This window comes from Amblyraja radiata, chromosome 8 (genome assembly GCF_010909765.2).
Source record: "Amblyraja radiata isolate CabotCenter1 chromosome 8, sAmbRad1.1.pri, whole genome shotgun sequence".
NCBI classification, from domain to species: domain Eukaryota; kingdom Metazoa; phylum Chordata; class Chondrichthyes; order Rajiformes; family Rajidae; genus Amblyraja; species Amblyraja radiata.
In genome coordinates, this window is record NC_045963.1 from 16,531,018 (window position 1) to 16,551,961 (window position 20,944).

General features: G+C 40.8%; 1 long non-coding RNA gene across 1 annotated transcript; it reads right to left on the reverse strand.

Moving 5' to 3' along the window:
- Positions 1-285: 285 nt before the first annotated feature.
- LOC116975739 lies at positions 286-16,666 on the reverse strand. Its single transcript, XR_004412736.1, has 3 exons — positions 16,656-16,666; positions 14,190-14,195; positions 286-343 (listed from the first exon to the last, which is right to left on the reverse strand). It is a non-coding gene; the product is annotated as an uncharacterized LOC116975739 (long non-coding RNA).
- Between the last annotated feature and the right edge of the window lie 4,278 nt (positions 16,667-20,944).

Below are 20,944 nucleotides of genomic sequence, written 5' to 3' on the forward strand. Positions count from 1 at the left end.
GCCTGCTTTTTGACCCATATCTTTTTTAATTTTTCCTATCATTATAAGGGTATTTTAATGTGCTTAATTGCCTCAACCACATTCTCTGGCAGCTTATTCCACATAACACCCTCAGTGTGAAGAAGTTGCATCTCAGGTTTTATTAAATCTTTACCCTAACGTCTTAAACCTAGATCTAGATAATCCTGGGAAAAAGATTGGTGCATTTTTAGCCTATCTTTTCCGCTCATGATTTTATATACCTCTATAAGATCACCGCTCTGCCTCTTGAATTCCAAAGAATAAAACCAAGCTTGCCTAACTTCCTGCTATAACTCAGTCCCTTGAGTCATGGAAACATCCTCTCAAATCTTTTCTACATTCTTTTCAGCTTCATGCCATGCATCCTTTGCAGACCAAAACTGAACAAAATATTCCAGGTGCAGCCTCACCAACATCTTGTACAACTGCAACATAACATCCTAGTTTCTATACTCAATAATCCGACTGAAGAAGCCAAATGTGCCAAAAGCATTCTTCACCACACTGTCTGCTCATGATATACTTCAAGGGAACTATGTACTCCTAGATCCCTCTGTTCCACAACACTTCCCAAGGCTCTACCATTTACTGAGAAAGCCATATGCTTGTTTAATTAATTTCTTGTTTAGTTTCAATGAACTCTATGCCTGACCATAACCATCATTAAAGCTTTTCATGGCAATTTGACTGGAAAGTAAGATTAAGATTCAGAATGGAAAATGCACCTTTGTAGAAACCGAACATAATATATTACAAAGAGACATGTGACAGAATAAAGTCCATCAAGTTATATAGTTAATGAAATATACATTTTATAATATCCTATTTCAGTACTTCAAATCTCATTGTTTGTTTACGCTACTAGTAATATGAACAGACGAATTTAGGAAGTATTGCTATTACCCCAAATATGGAAAACACAAAACAAAGGTAATTCTGGGCATTACGACATTATTGATCTAAGAAGGAAAATACCTTTTACTATACTAAAATAATAATGCTGCCATTTATAAGCAATTAGTTAATTTTATTAAACATTGCATAAGCCTATACCCTCTAATTCTAATCTTGATTTCCCTACTCTTGGTAAAAGACTATGCAGTCACCCTATCTATTCCCCTCATTACTTTACATAGCATTACCCCTCAAGGAATAAAGTCCTAGCCTGCCCAAACTCTCCATATTCCTCAGCACCTCGATTCCTCACAAGATCTTCTCTGCAATCTTTCCAGCTTAATGACACCTTTCCATAAGCAGCTTGACCAAAATGCAAAACAATATTCCAAATGTGGTCTCACCACAATCTGGTACAACTGTAACATAACATCACGACTTTTATGCTCACTACCCTGACTGAAGAACGTCAGTGTACCAAGAGCCTTCTTCACCACCCTATCTACCAGTATTGCAAATTTCAAGGAACTATGTACACTTGTAGATCACTCTAGTCTACAACACTTTCCCAGGCCCAGTTATTCACTGTGAAGGTTCTGTCCTGGTTTGACTTCCCAAAATGCAAGACATTGCATTAATCTTCATTAAACTCTATTAACCATCCCTCGGCTCACTTGCCCAGCTAATCAAGATCCTGCTGTAATCTTTGATAACTATCTTTGCTATACCACCCACTTTTGTGTCATCTTCAAATTTATTAATCATGCCTTGCACATTCTCATCCATATTATTGATATTAACCACGGTAAACAATGGGCCCAGCACTAATTCCTGAGACGTACCACTAGCCACAGGCCTTCAGTTCGAAAAACAATCTTCTACCATCACTCCCTGCTTCCTTCCATTATATGTAATGTTAAGGAAGCTGAAATCAGACAGGGGCAGGGCCTTTGAGAAATATAAATGAAGCAGGAGTGATCTTAAGCAGAGAATTAGGTCATGCTAAAAGGGACCATGAAATGTCCTTAGCGAGTAAGATTAAACAGAATGCCAAGGCATTTGATACATACTCTAAAAATAAGAGATTAACCTAGGAAAAGGTAGGACTACTCAAGGATAAATGAAAGCATTGGTGCCTGGAGGCACTAAATGAGTACATGCAGCAGTATTGGGGCAGGGCATGAGGGATAGGGAGATCGGGGAGGGGTATGTCGATATTCTAGGGTATCATAATATCAAGGAGGTGGCATAGGGTCTCTTGAAGAGCATTAAGGTAAATAGGTCAACAGGACCTGATGGAATATGCTGCAGGTTATTAAGAGAGGTGATTGGGCCTTGATCTATGTGTCCGAGGACTGGAGGATGGCCAATGTTGTTTCATTCGTGTAAAAAGGGCAATGGGGACAAAACTGGAAATTATAGGCTGGTGAGCCTTTTGTCAGTGATAACAAAATTAGAAATGTGATCTATTTGCATCTGGAAAAGCATAGAAAGGAGGCAGATTAGAAATTGGGGACAAATACCGAGGTCAAAGAGAGCATGTTTTATAAACAGGATGGCCAGGAACAAGACAATGAGAAAGGGGGGAAACTGGTGATATAATTTCAATCTATTTTAGTGCAAGGGGCTTAACAGGTAAGATGGACTTACTGAGGACTCAGGGACCTTTGAGCATGACAGAGGTACAGCTAAAAGAAGAGTAGGGGGTTGCCTTTTAGATGAGGGAGAACATAACTTTGCATAGAGAGGATATTCTTGGGGGATTATCCATTAAGACTATATGGCTAGAATCTAGAAACAGGAAGGAAATTATCTCTTCGATGGGATGTATTATGATCCACGAATATACAGCAGGAATTAGAACAGAAGTGTAGGGAGATCGCAGATGACTGTAAGAATAATAGTGAGCATTAGTGGGAGATTTTAACATCTCTAATATTGACTTGATCTCCCATAGTATAAAAGGGCTTGGATAGGATTGAATGTGTTAAGTGTATCCAGGAAAGTATCTTTGCTCAATATATAAAAATCCCTAATAGAGAGAGCGTAACGATAAGCGGTAGAGTAATGATCAGTGAGGGAGTGCCATCATTCTATTAGTTTTAAACTAGTTTTTGAGAAGGATAGAATTGATCCGCAAGATAATGTCCTAAATTCTTCTTTAGCACTGTGGTGCAGGGACCCAGCTGGTGGAGCTGCTGCCTCACAGCGGCAGAGACCTAGGTTTAATTCTGAGCTTGGGTGCTGTCTGTATGGAGTTTGCACATTCTCCCTGTGCCCACGTGGGTTTCCTACAGGTGCTCCGGTTTCCTCCCATATTCCAAAGACATCTGGGTTTGGAGGTTAATTGCTCCCTAGTGTGTAGGGAGTGGTCGGGAAAATGGGATAACATAGAACTAGTTTAGTTTATTTAAGAGATACAGTGTGGGTGGATTCAGCCCATTGAGTTTGCGAAAGCCAGTGTTCACCCGTACACTAGTTCTATTCTGCACACCAGGGACAATTTACAGAAGCCAATTAACCTACAAATCTGCACGTCTTTAGAATGTGGGAGGTAACCGGAGCACCTGGAGAAAACCCACGCTGCTACAGGGTGAACATACAAACTCCACACAGACACACCTGTAGTCAGAGTCGAATCCGGGTCTCTGGTGCTGTAAGGCAGCGACTCTACCACTGCACCCCCCCCCCCATTCGAATAGGTGATTGATGGTTGACTAGACTGGGTGGGCCGAGGGGCCTATTTCCCTGCTCTAAACTAAATTGCTATGAGGCCAGTTTTGGAGGTGTTTAACAGGAACATGCAGAGCTGAAACTGGTGGAACTGTTTGCATCTGAAGGGATGGCTGGTGAATGGGAGTTTGTTAAAAGTGCGATAGCAAGAGTTCAGGGAAGCATGTTTCTGTTGGGAAGTATAGGAGTACACTTGAGAGGGAAGTCAGGAGGACATGAAATGGATCTGGCGGGGAAGGTAAAGGAAAATTCAAGGGATTCAACAAGTAATACAAAGATTAGAAGGCCCTTAAAGATCAGCATGATTATCCATGGCAGAGCCACAGTAGGTGTAAGAGATTTTTAAGGACTATCTGTTATCAGTTTTACTGTGGAGAAGCTCATGGAAGCTAAGGAATCGGGGTGAATGAGCTGTGATCATTTAGACCACCTATGAATTACTAAAGAGACAATCTTATAGGGCATTAAGGTGGATAAATCCCTGGAACCCGACCACATACATCCTTGAATACAGGAGCCTGAAGACTGCAACAACCAGGTTCAGGAATAGCTACTTCCCCTCAGCCATCAGGCTATTAAACCTGGCTCGGACAAAACTCTGATTATTAACAACCACTTTCTGTTATTTGCACTTTACCAGTTTATTTATTCATGTGTGTATATATTTATATCATGGTATATGGACACATTTATCTGTTTTGTAGTAAATGCCTACTATTTTCTGTGTGCTTAAGCAAAGCAAGAATTTCATTGTCCTATACAGGGACACATGACAATAAACTCACTTGAACTTGAACACTTGAATCTTATGGGAAAACAATCATGGTCCTTACAGAGATAATTACTTACATTTTAGCCACAGGAGAAGATTTAGAAGAGTGGAGGTTATCTAATGTAGTACAGTTATTAAAGGACAGTAAGAACAAGCCAGGGAACTGCAGGCTGGTGAGCCTGATCAGTGGTTAGTAAATCATTGGAGGGGATTCCAAGGGGCAGGATCTACCAGCATTTGAATAAGCAAAGACCAATTAGGATCAGTCAGCAATGCTTTGCGCTTAGGAAATTGTCTCCCTAATCTTTTGGAGTTTTTGGAAGAGGCATGGGTGCTGTCTGTACAGAGTTTTTACATTCTCCCTGTGACCGCATGGGTTTTCTCTGGCTTTCCTCCCACTCTCCAAAAACATACAGGTTTGTAGATTCATTGGCTTTGGTAAAATTGTAGGTTGTTCCTCATGTGTAGGATGGTGCTGATGTATGGGGTGATCACTGGCCAGTGTGGACTTGGGGGATCAGTTTCTGCGCTGAGTCCCTAAACTAAACTAAAGTGGAGGGATGTGACTAGTGTTATGCCACAGTGATCAGTGCTGGGCCCACTGTTGTCCATCAGTTATTTAAATGATCTGGATGAGAACATGCAAGGCATGGTTAGTAAGTTTACATATGACATTAAAATAAGAGGTGCCATAGACAGTGAATAAATTACAGCAGGATATTAATCAGCTATGTTAGTAAGCAAGGATGAAGGGTAAAGTTGACAAGTTTAGGGGGCCCTTGTTGACAAGAGGTGGGAAAAATGAGGCAAACATCTGATTTGGAAGTCAGGATCAAAAGAATCTGTCCATGATTATAAGAAGTGTAGGAGTACACTTAAGAAGGCAATCAGGAAGGTGAAAAAACTAGGGCAATGAAATGGTTCTGGCAGATAAGGTATAGGAAAATCCAAATAGATTGCACAGGTATAATCACAAGTTGGAGAGGATTCTGAGGGACATGATCTATCAATATTAGGATAGGCAGCAACTGACAAGAGATATAACAAAGGATTATGAATGATCCAAGAGAGTCAACACATTGATTGAACCATTCAAATAAAATGTTCGTTTCCTTTTCCTTGTGCACATGGATTAGGCCACTGAATCAATAGCATGTCCTAAAGTGAAGCGTTAATAAATGGCTTATTCTGATAGTGTGCCATGCATTACAACTTTACATAATTACAATGCAATACTTGTTACAACCAATGTCAGAGACTTGTGCTCTGTGGACCAAAAATTCTGACATATTAGACTTTAAAGATACAGTGCGGAAGCAGGCCCTTTGGCGTGCTGACCAGTGATCACACCCTACACTAGCACTATCCTACACACTAGGGAAAATTCACTTTTTTTTTACTGAAGCTAATTAACCTACAAACCTGTATATCTTTGGAGTGTGGGGGAAAACAAGAGCATCTGGAGAAAACACATGCAGTCACAGGAAGAGCGTACAAATTCCACACCTGTAGTCAGGATTGAACCCGGGTCTCTGGCACGGTAAGGCAGCAATTCTACCACTGCACCACTGTGTTGCTGCAATATAATTTAATCATTTTACACAATTTTCAAAGTTTGCGTGCTGCAACATTATGCCATAGCAGATATTTCTTTGCTGAAAATCACTTAATTCTTGCTTTATTCAGTGCTTAATCAGTGCAGTTTGCATGTGTATTTCTCTGTCAGAGTTTCTGTGATATTATGCTTTTGGAATTTTGTGTTATCTTCACTGTATAATATACAGTGAGATCAATAAATGATCAACGAAAAAAGATTCAAGCAAAAATTATCTGAGATAGGATAATGAGATTTATATTTCCCCAGTAACATTTGTCCTGTCTCAGTATGTATGGGTCATTGGACCTGGGCTTAATATAAATGTTATCATGTATTGACCAGTCTTTTAGGATCTCTTAACTTTGTTATAAATTAACTCTTCCCCATGGTACATTACAGGAGCTAAAATAGTCCGTTTCTTTCTTGGTTTTTCAATAAGCTAAAATAGAAAACCATCTCAAACAGCAAATAAATTCATGCTTTACCGTACACTATCAATGCTAATTTGGTTTGACTGACATATATGTAGTTATTTTCTAACCACTCGTACTGCTGTTGATAGTTTATAAAATACATGCATTTTCACTCCTGCTGTTTTGCAATTTTTCAAGCTATGATCCTCTTTCTGTTTGTTACTTTTATCCAATTCTTTGCTACACCTTTTGTTCCATTAAGCAGGACTCCAGCGGGACCTCTTCTGGAATACTATGTACAGGTCTGCTCCCTACCCAAGGATGGAAGTACTTGCAATAGAGAAGGTACAGAATAAATTCACCAAAATGATTTCTGGAATGGAGGGGCAGGTACAATCACAATATTTACAAAGCATTTGGAAAGGAACATTGACAGGAATGGAATGGAGAAATGAAAATGAGCCAAATGCAGAAAATTGGACAAGCAAAGATAAGCATATTATTTGGCATGGACTCTGCCAGAAGCTGAATTATGGTTTAAAATTAATGTAAAACGAGGGATTAACAACAAAGATCTGAATAAATTGTTCAGTTATATCATCTAAGAGAACACAACAATGCTGCATGTCCCGCTCAGTTACTCCAACATTTTGTGCCTATAGAAAGTAAATGAAGTTCTAATGACATACAGTACGTTAGAGGTGATCAGAAGATTTTTTTTTAGTCTACCCAAATATCGAACCCACTGCTTGAGAAAGAGATGGAGGCAGGTATTCTCAATGTATGAATGATCTGGACAAACACTTGGATTGCCAAGGCATAGAAGGCTACAGATCAAATGCTGAAGCAGGATTACTTGATAATCACCTTGGATGTGGTGAGCCATTAGGCCTGTTTCTGTGTTGAGTACTATGACTCTAATATTCAAGTCTAGGGTGACAAGAGTTTGATGACAACTGTACTGATTTGAGTGAAACTATTTGCATTTGGCTTGGTTCAGACTTGTTTATTTACTTTGTTTAATCTGGTGGTAATACAAAATTTTAATTCACTGCCAAAGAATTGTACAAGTACCTATTGGGGATCTTCACATTGAATGGCGGTGCTGGCTTGAAGCGCCGAATGGCCTACTCCTGCACCTATTGTCTATTGCCATACCCAGTAATATTCTTCTCCAACTGTAATCTTTGGTTTTATCCCAATACCAATAATACTTCCTGACACTCAGGTTAAGCTTGCATAATAATACACAATCAGTCTGGATCACAACTAAGTTGGCAACTGATTTCCCACATTATTTCTCACAGAAGGCCACCGGCAGGCTTATAGATAGGTCTCCAAACCCATTAACATTATATCCCTACAAACTGCCAAATCTGTAGTCCTCAATATTACCATCCATTTGTAGTTGGGTGCTGACAATGTGTCAGTTTCAAATACATAATCTTCATTGTTAAAACAGAGTTTCCAGTGCTCACTTAAATCTTATGGTATTTCATATCTGCAATATTTTTTTCAGTTAAGGGAGCAATAACGAGGTATGACAAATAAGCTTCCTCAGAGTCTCCTGCTTCAGCAAGAGGACACAATGACTCGTTTAAATTAAATTATGAAGGACCAGCTGACAAACACTAACATCTCTTTTCAGGTCAGATGCCACAATACAATTTCAACCTGATTATTACAAAATAAAATATATTTAATATATTTTGGTTCATTTCACAAAAAAGGCAATTCACGAGATTTATTATTTATTTTGCTTCCTTTCTTTTTCATTTTTTTCCACCTTCTTCACTTATCCACCACTCGAGTGTGAGCCAACAACAACCTACCACCAGGCTTTTGCCAAACTATCCTGTTTCTGGTACCAACAAAATCATGAGCAACATTAATTCATGCTCTTAATTTTTCTCAAATCATGGAGAAAGATCCAAGGGTAGATATTCTTAATAGGTGGTCTGGTGCAGAAGCATTGATAGCAGGAGATTATTCTGATTTAAAAATTTAAGTCTACCTAAACCCTACCCGATCTCCCGGTTGCTAAACACTTTAACTGCCCCTGCCATTCCCACACTGACCTTTCTGTCCTCGGCCTCCCCCATTGTCAGCGTGAGTTACAGTGCAAATTGGAGAAACCGCAACTCATACAACATTTTGCTTGGGCAACAGTTATCTATTCTACATTTTCCTTGAACCGCATCTCTTTTGATGTCTCTTTTTCACACCTCACCCTTCCGTATCGCTATGTCTCACTCTCCCCTGACTCTCAGTCTAAAGAGGGGTCTCGACCTGACATGTCATCCATTCCTTCTCTCCAGAGATGCTGCCAGTCCCGCTGAGTTACTCCAGCATTTTGTGTCTATCTTTGGTGTATACCAGCATCTGCAGTTCCTGCCTACACATTTTGTCTTGCACAAAATTATTGTGTCTACTGTGTTTGGTATGCTGGAGTGTATTCATATTTTGTGTTAAAGCCTCATTAAGTAGGAAATTAAATAGTTTAAAATAGTTTTTAAAAATCCTTTCAATTTCCTGCTATTTTATGCCATGATTGTTTGATCCAGTTTATTTGGAAATGAATAAAGTTCTATTTCAACAAAAACCTTATTTTTCTCATTGCACTGTTTAACATTCGTCAATCATTTTCATATATTTCTGAAAAATCTGAATTTGTGAATTTAGAAGAAAATAATAATTTGTTGTGTTCATAAATTTAGTTTTTGCCCAATCAGAAAATATAATTGCATTAATGTCAACTAAACTATTGGACAGCAGCATTTGTGGAAATGTTACCGGAACTGAACAATAATAGATTAAAATAACTTAATTCAGCTTTATGGGAATTAAAGAATTACTAGACATATTGGGTCTATGGGAAGTGACAAACTACTGTTTCAATTAAGAGGGTAGACAAAAGTGCTGAAGAAACTAAGAGGTTTGGTGTCAGAATTCAGTTTGCAGGCACCTTGATTGCAGTGGCCAGACCTGCCAAATCCTTCCATAAAAATTGTAGGGACAACTGCCTGCCAGAAGCAAAAACAGAAGTGCCTTTGCAGGTTCTGGTTGAATAGGAAGTGCTTTATAAAATCTTGAGAGATGTTGCAAAATGTAAGCTTTGCATTTCACTCACAATTATTCAGTTCAATTTTGCTGTATTGGACACATCATGAGGGCACCAAACGGATGTCTTGATGCTACTCAGGGTATTCAGCTTCTTTTGCATTGAGGAGGAAATGGAATGTGATATGGATGCCCAATTTCATTATCCTGCAAAATCCAGAACGATTTGAGGTAGGGGTGAGCAGTATCAATATGATCATCACACTAGCACTTTGATGTTTCTTTCTTATCGCAGGCACTTGCTCCATTTCATCTGCTAGGTCCAGGAGATTCCCTCTCCACGATCATTAGATGCCATATCCAGAACACGTGTATCTGTTGGTTCTTAACAACCTTGATGAGTGAAACAAAAGGTACACAAAATTGCTGGAGAAACTCAGCGGGTGCAGCAGCATCTATGGAGCGAAGGAAATAGGCGACGTTTCGGGCCCGAAACCCTTCTTCACACTGAGTGAAACAAATCTGCTTGGCTGTTTCGGGTTGTGGCCGGTGCTGGTAAGTCAATTTTTCAATGGCAAAGGAAATAGTGCATGATTTTTTTCACCATCATGCAATTCAAATTAATGTTTTGTGAGCCTATCACAATAATGACCATTTATTTTACAGGTGCACTTGGACTACATTGCTCCCAGGGACACATTTTGTGCATTAGAAAGCAGTTAAACTCCTGTTGCAAGGTACAACATTTTATCAACATCCTTGGGTGGCTTTAGTGTAATCTTGTATGATCTTTCTGCTGACGGCGGCACGCAACAAAACAACTTTTCACTGTACATGTGACAATAAAATAAAGTGGGTTCAAAGAATACACCTATCTTCAGCATTAGCACTGTCCGTATTTTTCTCACTGGACTGTTTAACATTCTATAATCGTTGTCCAGAATGTGAGTGCTTAAAACTAGGCTGAAACATGTTTAGTCCGAAATGCCAACAGATGAGGTCTGTCCTGAGCTCCCCATCATCATAGATGCAGGATATCAAGAGCAAGCAGCGAGCACTGAATCCAACAAGGGTTTTGGGGCCAGACAACATCTCTGTTATAATAGCAAAGACCTGTGTTCCAGAAATAGTTGCACCTGCAGCCTAGCGGTCAACTTTCATTACCTGGAATTGTTCTGTTGTGCTGACAGTAGCAAAACAAATATCATTTGACAAACTCTGTTGGAGAAATTTTGGCATTCTGTAAATGTGTATCTTGTGATACTGAGATAGAAACAAATATAGTAATTTGACATACCCCATGGATTTGTGGTCCTTAATTAAAGAGCGCTATATTATTTCCCCAGCTACTATCAAGGAAAAAAGCAGCAAAACTGAAAACAAGTCTTTGCAGTTTAAAAAAAAAAAATCACACCAATAAGATAGAAATTTACTGTTGTAAAAATCCTCAGAGAAAAATGCAATTTAATATCAGTCAAAGCAAAAACTTGAGAAATCTGCAATTTAAGAAATTGAAAATGATGGATGTACTTAGGTCAATCCACATTTGTAGAGAGAAACAATTATATTTTAGGCTAATAACTTGACATTGTTTTTATAAAGGCAAACATTTTTATAATCTTAAAAAAGCACCACTTCAGTATGAAATTTTGCTGCAGGACTGTTAAGCTAAGAGTTTCTTTTTGCAGGCTAGTCTTATTGTTCAGTAATACAACCACTTTTTATAACATGAACTATGCTGTGGATCATCACAAATGGGATTTGAGACTAGTGCCAGCCTTCAGCTCAACCTTTTTCTGCCTACCATTTATCTTTGCTATGAAATGCAATACACCATGAATTAGTAACATGGCCCTCTGAGGCTAACTTCCTGAACTACATTTGCTTCTGTCAGGTCTTCTGACAATGAGCTGCCTCCAAATTTCAGAATGATTAAGTTTAATTATCTAGGATCTTCTATGACTGGCAGAATGTTACTAATATTCTCTACAGTGAATACATACAGGAAGCAACTTAATATGTTCATTAATTTAGTTTATACTCTTGTTCACCTCCTTATTCACCTGCAAGGAATGTTAACTTTTAGATTACTTATTTCCAGGTGCCTCTTATAGTTATATCAATGCTAATCCTTCGCTATGATCAGGCTACATAATTTTATTACTTTGTAATATACGTAGGAATGGTGTTGACTTTTTTCATTGCAGGCTTTTGCAACTGTCCACTGAAATTTCTTTAACATAAAATTCTTATTAAAAATTCAATGTAGCATTATGTTAATTTACATTGTCTTTTTTCTACTTTTGCTATTAATCCTCGATGTTCAATAAAATATCCACAATGAAAAGGAAGAATATTTAGTTTTGTTTCAATACCCAAAACGTGCACAATAAGATACTTTGCTGTTATATCTAAGCAGAATGTTTCTGATAGGTTGCCTGCAGTGTGGAAAATATACCAATGTTGGGGACAGTCAGCAAATTTCAAATATTTTATGTGCCGCTTTTATGTCCTCTCTGTCAACCATTCTTAACCATAATCATACCACGACATCCGAGATGTCCTCATTCTTTAGAGAACATGGGTTCTCCCCTTCTGTCATTGATGAGCCCTCACACGTGACTCCTGTGTCCCGTAGTTCTGTTCTCGCTCCCCCTCCCTCCAGACGCAACAAGGACAGAGTTCCCTTGGTCCTCACCTTTCACACCGCCAGTCTACGCATCCAATACATTATCCTCCGACATTTCCATCACCTCCTAAGGGATCCCACCACTAGTCCCATCTCCACCCCTTTCCATCTTCCGCAGGGACCACTCCCTCCTCAGCTCCTTGGTTCACTCATCTTGCCAGCATCCTGGCAAACCTGCACCCTATTCTAAAACCTCTACATCCTTCCTTTAGTGTGACAATCAGAACTGCATATAACACTTAAATATAGCCTAACCAAAATCCTATAAAACTGTAATATGACTACCTGACTATGATATTCAATGCCCCAATGATGAAAGCAACAATACCATACACATCTTTACCACTCTATCTACACATGTTGCTATTTTCAGGAAGCTATGGATTTGAGGACTTGGACTCCAAGATCCCTCTGCACATCAATGCCGTTAAGGGTCTTGAAATTAACTGACTAGTGTTTCCTTACATTCAACCTCCCAAAGTGCAACATTTCAAGACTTAATCACATTGAACTCTACATGCCATTGGTCCATCCATTTCTGTAGCTGATCTATATACTACTCTATGGTTTGACAACTCACTGTCCAATACACCAGCAATCTTGGTATCATTTGCAAATTTACTAAGCAACCCATTCACCTATGAATAAGGAAATTATGAATCAAGCCGACCAAATCGATGTGAATCCCAAGCATCATAATCTTCTGGATCAGCCTACTGTGAGTGACTTTATCAAATGTCTTACTAAAATCAATGTAAACAACATCCACTGACCGACCCTCAACAATCATCTTCATCACCTCCTCTAGTATCTTTGCTGCTGGGTGGGTCCTAGTGCTCCCCCCCCTCCCCCCCCCCTCCTACCAGGAAGATCCATCAGTAGTGATGTCTTCACCTTCCCCCTCTTTTAATCAGGTTACCACAACCACACACCCGCTTGTTAAAATTCCCCGTTTTTTCTCTGTTTTTGTTTACTGAGGTGTCCGAGGCGGAGCTCCGGCAGCACGTGCACCCCTGCTATATTCTCTGCAGGTCTTTGTTCCCTTACCTACCAATACCATTTGTGCCAACATGCACAATTACTTCAGTCTGAAGAAGGGTTTCGGCCTGAAACGTTGCCTATTTCCTTCACTCCATAGATGCTGCTGCACCCGCTGAGTTTCTCCAGCACTTTTGTCTTCCTGCACAATTACTTCTGTCCTTGTCCACCCACCCCTTGAGAATGTTCTGCAGCTGCTCTGAGACATCCAAGACCGTGGCACCAGGAAGAAACCAACAATACAAGAGTCCTGTTTGCGACCACACAATCTCCTGTTGTTACACTGACAAACGAGTCTCCTATCACCACCGCTCTGTCTGCCTGCACCCTTCCCTGCTGTGTCTCAGAGCCAGGTTTAATGCCACAGACCTGAATGCAGCTAATGCTCTCTTAGTGATCAATAATGACGAAAAACTTTTTCACTGAGAGTACTGAGATGAGGAAAACCTTTTCACCCAGAGAGTTGTGAATCTGTAGAATTCTCAGCCACAAAGGCAGTGGAGGCCAATTCACTAGTTTTTCTTAGGGCTGACGGAATCGCGGAATATGGGGAGAATGGAGTAATGGGGTACTGAATTTGGATGATTAGTCATGATCATTTTGAATGGTGGTGCTGGTTCGAAGGGCCGAATGGCCTACTCCTGCACTTATTTTCTATGTTTCTATGTTGGTATGCTTTTAATCAGATCAGTAAGCCCCCTATAACAGTATCCAAAGTTTACACCTTGGAGAGGAATACCTCTATTTTCTGATGGTCATCCATCCACTCTTTGCCTGCACCATAGCATATTAGTCTTCCCCACATTGATCACACTAGGCATGACCACCTCACTATAGCTCCTTTGCATGTTGATCTCATACCCTCTCATGATCCTGAGACCATCCTGCCACAGTTCCTGTTCCATCACATGGTCTGTGTGGAGCTGCATCTGGATGCACTTTCCACAGGTGTAGCCCTCAGACACGTTAGACGTCTCCCTGACTTCCTGCACCCTGCGGCAGGAGCAAACCAACACCCTAACCACCATTTTCACTGCAGTACCATGAGAGGAACATGTGAAAAAGGAAAGACCTTACCTTGTTTTACCCTCTACCTCCTCTTAGACTTCTCGCTAAAGCCTCCTGAGCCTAAGCCTCAACATTTACCTTCAAGCACAAGGCTTCTGAGCCCTTGTCTCAACACTTACCCTCAAGCATAGACCTTGCATCTCAACACACATCTACTCCCAACGTAGCTGCTCCCAATAGGTTGTAGCACTAAACCTTCCCTTCTTTTTAGCTGTTGTACATCTCAACAAGCCAGTTCCTCTGCTTCTCTGCCCTACTCCCGCTCCAGGTTTGATACTCGCGCGCCCAATCATTTACATCAGTTTTATGCACAGCTTTCCTTCCATCAGATGTAGTGGTGCGAATTTTTGCTGATGATTGCACAAAATTCAATTCTACTTGTAAGTCCATAGAAATTGAGGCAGGTCCATGCTTGCAGTCAGCAAGGTCAAGCACATTCAGGGATGAACCAAGTGACAAGTAATATTTGTGGCAATGGAGGGGAGAGTCCAACCATCTACCCTTGATATTCAACAGCATTACCATTACCCCACCATCAGCTCACCACTGAACAGAAAGTCAACTGGACCTGCCACACAAATACTGCAACCACAAAAGCAGGTCTGGAATTGGCTATTCCATGGTAAGCAACACACCTCATGACACACCCAAACCTCTCCACCATCTACATGTCAGGAGCGCAACTAGACGGATATCACTCAAGGAGCAGGTCAGATCTTCATCAAGATTACTTTAACAACCTTTCTTAAGCCAGGACCAAGGAGGGCCAGGGGGGAGTATGAATGGGTTCACCACCAAGTACGGGTTCCTAATTAGGACATATATAATTTTTAGTGTTTTTTGTCCATCCCTAAATGCCTTTAGAAAACTTGAAAGCATGAACCACTGCATTCAGTCTAATGAAGATACCCCTGCTGTGGGTGTCCACCATGAATTGTGTGAGCTGTCTGCACTGGTATGTTTGTTAAATCATCCATCATGATCTCCAGGTGGTTTCAGATGCTATCCAATTTAGCACTCATGAACCGCCTAATTTCACAAAACATTGCTGTCGCTTAATTGAATGTTAAAGCTGAATTCAAATTGGATGTACATTTTAAACAAAAGTTCACTGAACAAGTAAAGATTGTTTTAACACAACAACCTTGTTCTATAATGGAACACTTCTGCTATTAATCAAAGACATACAAACAAGAAGAGACAGGATGGAATTACTGTATCTAGTGTAACATTTCCTCGGGTAATTTATCATTTTTATTCCCATTTTCCCCACAGACGTCACCCAGATTCTGGGTCACTAACAGATATGCTTGAAAGCACGTTACATTGAATGTAGAGCATTTGGAAACATGGGCAGACTTTGAGGGAGAGATATTTTGTAACGTACACCTGACTTCAAACACAATTAGTATTAGGAAGCCCAATTACCCCTCTTCACAAACTTTTCACATTTTCAAGTTTACAATGCAGCTCCAGGAAAAGAAAAAGATAAATTCCGGAAGGCTCAAACACATTTAAAATCTGTAAGCCTCAAATACATGGGATATGCACCTGAAGAAGCCACTGCTATCAAAATATACAGTACTTCTGCTCATTAATAGTGAACATAAGGATATAAGAAATAGGAGCAGGTGTATCCCGTTTGAGCCTTCAAGACTACTACGACACTCTGTTATCATGGTGGATCTTCAATGTTTTTTTGCACTACCTACATGTTCATTGATTACTTGAATATCTGGAAAGCCCTTGATCTCTGTTTTGAATAATCCCAGTAACTGAATTATCTGCAGCCCTCCATGTTAGAGACTTCCAAAGATTCAGCACTGTCCGAATGAAAAAATTCTCCTCATCTCAGACCTGAGTGGTTTAGTTTAGAGACACAGTGAGGGAAAAGGCCCTTCGGCCCACCGAGTCCATGCCAACCAGCGATCCCCCCACATTTAAATTATCCTACACACACTAGGGACAATTTACACACTTTACCAGCCAATTAACCTACAAACCCGTAGGTCTTTGGAATGTGGGAGGAAACCGAAGATTCGCCCTGGAACCTCTACATGCTCTTGAACTCACTTTCTCACATATCCATTCTCTATAATGATGGAAGATAATATACAAAAGATGTTGGCTTTCAGTTCCTTTGAACATCAGCATTCATAAATCACCACTTAAAACAACATGTGTAGGAAGGAACTTAAAACAACATGTTCTGTTCTACAATTTTGTGCACCAAGGTGAATCATTCATTTGTGCAGGAAGAAACTGCAGATGCTGGTTTACACCAAAGATAGAGACAAAATGCTGGAGTAACTCAGCGGGTCAGCTTACAACCCAGCGGTATGAATATTGGTTTCTCTAATTTCAAGTAACCTTTGCATTCCCTCTCTCGGCCCCTCCCCCACCCCCACCCCAGACATCCTGCCAATTCCACCGTTTGCACCCATATGTCCCTTTGTTGTCACCTCTTCCACATCCAACATATAAAATTATAAAAGGACTGGACAAGCTAGATGCAGGAAAAATGTTCCCAATGTTGGGCGAGTCCAGAACCAGGGGCCGCAGTCTTAGTATAAAGGGGAGGTCATTTAAAACTGAGGTGAGAAAAAACCTTTTCACCCAGAGAGTTGTGAATTTGTGGAATTCCCTGCCACAGAGGGCAGTGGGGGTCAAATCACTGGATGGATTTAAGAGAGAGTTAGATAGAGCTCTAGGGACTAGTGGAATCAAGGGATATGGGGAGAAGGCAGGCACGGGTTATTGATTGGGGACGATCAGCCATGATCACAATGAATGGCGGTGCTGGCTCGAAAGGCCGAATGGCCTCTTCCTGCACCTAATTTCTATGTTCTATGTTTCTATGTTAATGGACCATTGTGGGCTCCACTTTTCCTAGGTCATCAGTGCCTGCTCTGATTTGTTCTGAACCTGTCATAACTCTAGTTTCCCTTTCCCCTGAATATCAGTCTAAAGGAGGGTCTCGACCCAAAACTTCACCTATTCCTTTTCTCCAGAGATGCTGCCGGTCCCACTGAGTTACCAGCATTTTGTGTGTATCTTTTGAATAATGTATTTGGCATGTCCAGTGTTACAAGATGCAATTGAGCAACATCTATTGATTCGCCTATTGAACCAAACTTTTCCAGAGGACAGTGACCTGTTTGAGAATTACTTTATCTTGTCATCCATCGGTAGGTCTGGAGTGCCCATCTCTTGAAGTTAAATTCTGAGCTTTATGTATCAGTGTGTTCCACCTTCCCTTACTGCTAATGTCTTGGAATCTCCAAGTTTAGAGTTGCATGTGTGGAAAGCAGTATAAAAATGTGAACATGATGCGGTGATTAAAATAAAATAATTTCTTGACACAGTGCACATACAGTCATAGTGAGATACAGTACAGCCACTCCCTTCAGTTCATCACGCCTGTGCCAACCGTTGATTCATGCTAATCCTACATTAATTCCTTTTTCATTAACTCTCCCCGAAATTCTAACACTCAACGACTCCATGGATAATTTACAGCGGCCAATTAACCAACCACCCTGGTCATTTTTGAGATGCGGGAGGAAACTAGAGTACCAGGAAGAAATGCATGCTTGCATGGGGAACTGCATAAAACCAACACCTCAGGTCAGGATTGAACCCATGTCACTGGAGTTGAGGCAGCAGTTCACGATTGAACGTGCAACAGGCTCGATGGACTGAATGGCCAATACTTGCTCTAATTTCTTATATTTAGCTTCCAACATAAAATAAAAAATTTCAATAATGGAAAGATTTGTACTAGTTTATTAAAAGCGAGTGCAGGGAAACAAGCAAATTCCATTGGGGAACAAACATGATTCCTGAGCTTCCACCATTTTCACCAATGGAAGAAAGGGCCAGATTTGGAAGCTACATCAAAAAACTCTTATTATTGTCAACAGGTTTATTGCCTTGGAGATTTGAACCTCACAATAGGAGGATGGGCTCTTGCATAATGCAACTGCATTAGATAGCATGTTTATCAGAACGGATGAGCACAGAACTAATCAGAAAGATAAAAGGACTAATAATGTATTTATAGGAGTGCCAACAGTGGATAAGCTTATGGTACCTCTGTGTGTAGGAAGGAACTGCAGATGCTGGTTTAAACTAAAGATAGACACAAAAGTCTGGAGTAAATAAGCAGGACATGTAACATCTCTGGAGAAAAGGAATGGGTGATGTTTCGGGTCGAGACGTCTGAAGGGTCTCAACCCGAAACGTCACCCATTCCTTCTCTCCAGTCATGCTGCCTGCCCCGCTGAGTTACTCCAGCTTTTTGTGTCTACCTTATGGTATCTCTATTGTGTTGACTATATCCACACTCTTACATCCATGTTGCTATTCCATTAATGTTATTTACTTTCATTGGAGTAACAAGCTTGCAGCCTGTACTTTAGAGTCACTGTTAATTTTATCTACCACTACTCCAAATGCATTTGTAATGCTGGCCTAGAATCTGCTGTTTCTTGCTTGCTTCTAATCTACAACCAGACCCTCAATGGTGCTGACCTTTCACAATTCAAATGGCATCATGTGGGGAAGAACAGAATGTGCTTCAATTATATTAGTAAAGCCAAGCCACGTTCCTCTGAAATAGCTGGCTGACAGAGCTGCCAAAAACAACTCAGAGATCACCTATCGTATTCCAAAACTTGTAACTTAAATACGGATCTGTATTTTAAACAAGTTATCTATTAAAACATGGAGAACCATTGACGTTCACATTGGACATGGGTGGCAAAGAGGAGTTCGTCTCCGTGAGCCACCTTAAGCCAACACACGTCGACGAGGATAGCCCAGTGACAGTGGCTACTCCACGGCGTAGAGGACGTCCACCAGCCGTTTTACTGCCCTCTGCACCTGTTACCCCCGGTCGCGTTTCTCTGGTCCCCTTTGTTACGCCTGTCCCTCGTTCGCATTTTTCGCGCCCCTCCGGTCCTGTTTTACCGGTCCCTACTGTTACGCTCGCCCCGCGACCTCAGACTACGCGTTCCAGTCAAACCATCCATTTACTCGTGCGTTTCCGTACCGCGGGTTCTGGGCCGGGCCATGTAGCGGCGCCTGCTGGTGTACGCAAAGATCGAACCCGGCGTTCGGAAGCCGCGGTCACATGACTCGGGAGTGGCCACTAGTTTCACGCGATTTTCACTTGCGCGCGTATGTTCAGCGCTGACCACCGTTGTGGGCAGACGTGTTTGAGGAACCTGTATTCTGGAAATCGAACTTGTGAATAAAGATCCGTTGAAAACTCCAGTAATCGTTTCTCAGACCACTAAATCGAGATAATTAAAAGACCTCAAAAATTTCTGATCCTTATAATGGCTCTCGTCCTCTGAAATCAATGGCAGGCAGTGTACCTGCTCTAAGCTGTTGCAGATGGTTCCAGCAATTTTCCCAACATATATGTTAGGGAGACACAAGAAACTGTAACGGCATCTTGAGCAAAAAGCAAACTGCTGAAGGAACTCAACAGGTCAGACAGCATCTGTGGAGGGAATAGACAGATAACACTTCAGGGCAGGACCTTTTCCCCCTATTAGAGAATTGCCACAGTTTTGCATTCGGCTGATGGACTGTAAGCAGATTCCAATGTTGGAGTGCAGTCAATGGAAAATTGTTGGCATTTCCACCAAAATCCAGCTCACTTTCTGTCCTTTCTTTGCTGGAATATCAGACACTATTGGGATCCACTATTGTTGCCAGGAGAAGAACCAAATGCTTTTGCACATTTTTACCTCTTTACACGTTAGAGAGGTATGCCAAACATCATCATTAGTGTTATAAACTTTTTTGAATATGCTGACCATAGTAATGGAACAACTCTCCTGCACGTTTTCCAAGAAATTCCATGGTTCCTTTGAGATTTATTCTAAAGCCTCAGTGTGCTCAGCACATGGTGGGAAATAGTAAATATTGGAAAGGGAACTGCTACACTAATTCCAACCTTAAAGCATCTGAGCTATCCACATAGCTTCATTAATCTGTGTCTTTAAACTTAAAAGAAACTCACTTGTATTACAAAGGAATTTGAATGCATACATTGACAGTTAGTTCATGCTTAGTAGATCAGGCTAGATCAAAGTCACAATTTCAGTATACTAATTCTCATAACTAGGTTAAACACTGCAAATGGTTCTTTTCACGGAGAATTAAAGAAATGTGCAGTGGGCAGTGATTTATTGATAACAAATGAGGCCCACAAGCCCTGGAAATATTCTTGTAAATCTTCATCACACTCATTCCATCTCTACAGGGTGGCCAAACATTACACAAGGCTCCAAGTATGGCCTCACCTTTGAGTTTTGCAAATGCAACATAACTCAGCTCCTGCACTCAATACCCTGCTTGATGGCATTTCTCCTCTGGCTTCCCATTTAAAATTATCTAAGGCTATCATACTCATAACATCATACGGGCTTTAGGAGTGCTCCCCCTTCCCCTTCCACCCCCGCCCCCCCCCCCCCCCCTCTCACCATCAACAACACCACAGTCATATCTGTGGAGTCCTTTAAGTTCCTTGGAACCATCATCTCCAAGGATCTTAAATGGGGGTTCACCATCAACTCCACAGTCAAAAAGGCACCAATAGAGGATGTACTTCCTGCAGCAGCTGAGGAAACACAATATGCCACAGG